The 2,608-nt window shown below is 41.9% G+C and overlaps 1 protein-coding gene across 5 annotated transcripts in view; it reads right to left on the bottom strand.

Moving 5' to 3' along the window:
- Dab1 (DAB1, reelin adaptor protein) overlaps positions 1 to 2,608 on the bottom strand; it is a 1,103,453-nt gene that overhangs the window by 427,564 nt on the left and 673,281 nt on the right. The gene's annotated exons all lie outside the window — the stretch shown is intronic.

Here is a 2,608-nt window from a genome sequence, read left to right as displayed (position 1 = left end):
GTTGATAGAGGGGTGAATATAATCAAGACACATTGTACTAAATTCTCAGAAAACTATCAGACTTAAAATAAAAGAAGCTGTACACACGCATTTATGCATTTATGGCAGCTTACCATACATTGATTTATTTATACTGTGCTTGGAATTATTATTCTGAGATTTATGTAAGTGACATATACATGGATTTACTCCATTTACAAGAAAAAAAAACTTTTTATTTAATGAACTCTGTGTTGAAAGATTTGGAAAAATAACAAAATAAGCCAGCGGCCTAATAAAATGCTAAGTAAAGTAGGGCCCTCAAAAGGATGTGAATAAGCAGCAAAGTTTTTCATAGGTATTTTCAGGCACGATAATAGAATTATACACTGTGAATCACAAAATATAGCCCTCATGGGTACGGCTTGTGTCTAGACCCTGGCCAGTAGGTCCCCAAGTAAAGACCTGGACTCTATGTCAGAGAATCACTACACAGTGATTTCAATAGTCTGAAATAAGCTATTTATCTGTCTGTATTGGTATTTTTCATCAATGGTGTCCTAGTTATTTAAGGCAGCACATCAAAGCATTAGAAAGTGGATGTGTCGATTTAGAAGTGACATCTTTTTTGTTCATGGATACCCCTGTGGGCAGTGCTGCATGGAGCAGCTCCCCTCTGCTGCCCATGATGCCATTTGGGAATCTTGAAATTCAGAGCTAGCGTCACCTGTGACTCTGATGCTCACTCATGTGATGAAGAAAGCTGAGATGATTCTAACAACTACAGCTCATGTGGGAGGTGCACATCCTCTGTCTCCTTGGAGCTGCTCCTCTGATCTCCCTGGTAAGGTGGCTGCAGAGTCACCTGACTCCATAGAAGTCAACTTGATTTGCAAGGACTTGTGTTCTAAGAGACTGAAGGTAGATTATATTTGCCATATAATCTGCTATGCTATACGGGCATCCAATCGTAAGAAGGAGCATGGACTCTACCTCACATAGAAGGACAATGGTGCAACGTTTTTTTTTTTGTTTTTTTGTTTTTTTTTTAAAAAGCATGTTGATTCTTTTGGTTTGTTTCAGTTTTGGGTCATTTCTTGAAAACCCTATCTACTGTCCATACGTGGGCTTATTACGTTTTTAATCAACTGTCTAAGGATTCTTATATGACTGGAAAATTGCAATTATAACTGATTCAATTCTTACAACAAGCCTTCCTTTTTTTAACGTAAAAAAAATCTTTTTTATTGTTTGAGGATTTCTTTTTTATTAAAAAAATACTTTTTATTTTATATACCAACTCCAGTTCCCCTTCCCATCTCCCATCCACTTCTCAGAGGGTGTAAGGCCTTCCTTTGGGGAGTCACAAGGTCTGGGATACCAACTTGAAGCAGGACCAAGCCCATCTCCCCAGTATCAAGGCTGAGCAATGAATCCCACCATAGGGAACGGGCTCCAAAAAGCCAGTTTATGCTCCTGGGATAGGTCCTGGTGCCACTGCCAGAGTTGCTCCAACAAATCAAGCCACATAACTGTCACTCACATTCAGAGGGTCTAGTTTAGTCTTGTGCAGGATCCTCAGCTGTCAGTCCATAGTTTGTGAGCTCCCGCTAGCTTAGGTCAGCTGTCTCTGTGGTTTTCCCCATCATGCTCTTGACCGCCCTTGTTCATACCATCCCTCCTCCCTCTCTTCAGTTGAACTCCAGGAGCTCAGCCCAGTACTTGGCTGTGGGTCTCTGCATCTGCTTCCATCAGTAACTGGATGTAGGTTCTATGATGACAATTAGGGTAGTCACTAATCTGATTAAAGGGGAAGGCCCTTTCAGACACCCTCTCCACTATTGCTAGGAGTCTTTGCTGGGGTCATCCTTGTGGATTCTTGATAATTTCTCTAACTCCAGGTTTCTCCCTGACTCTATAATGACCCCCTCTGTCAAGATATCTTTCATTGCTCTTCCCCTCTGTACCTCCCCCAACTCAGCCACACTGATCCTTCAGGTTCCCATCCCCCATCCCCTCCCTAATACCCCCTCCCAGTTTACCCAGGAGATCTTAACTATTTTCCTTTCTCGGGCCATCCCTAGGCTCCCTAGTGTCCCTCTTAGGGTCCCCCTTTTTCCCTAGCTTCTCTGGGGCTGTGGCTTGTAGCTTGGTTATCCTTTGCTTTACATCTGATATCCACTTATGGGTGAATCCATACTGTGTTTTCCTTTTGGGGCCCGGGTTACCACACTCAGGATGGTTTTTTTCTAGTTCCATCCATTTGCCTGCAAATTTCGAGATGTCATTGTTTTTTTTACCACTAAGTAATACTCCACACAACAAGCCTTCTTAATAGATCTCATAGCAGTCATTTAGGGAGAGTAGAGATTCTGTGAATTCGTGACAAAACTTGTCATCATCCCACTAAAGGCAGAGCCTCTCTTATAGGAATTTGCCATACGGATTTTCCATTTCTGCTATCTCCATTTCAGTATAATGTTTAGAAACCAGCAGACTACCTGGAAAATAGAGTGCTCAGGAGGGACAAAGAGGAGCACCTCTGTATACTGCACACCCAAGCTTATAGGTTACCAGCTTTGCTGTTCAGCAGAATAACTTGAAACATTGACACAGGAATTCTTTTTTT

Source organism: Microtus ochrogaster, chromosome 10, assembly GCF_000317375.1.
Source record: "Microtus ochrogaster isolate Prairie Vole_2 chromosome 10, MicOch1.0, whole genome shotgun sequence".
NCBI lineage: Eukaryota > Metazoa > Chordata > Mammalia > Rodentia > Cricetidae > Microtus > Microtus ochrogaster.
This window is presented reverse-complemented; position numbering and strand designations above follow the sequence as displayed.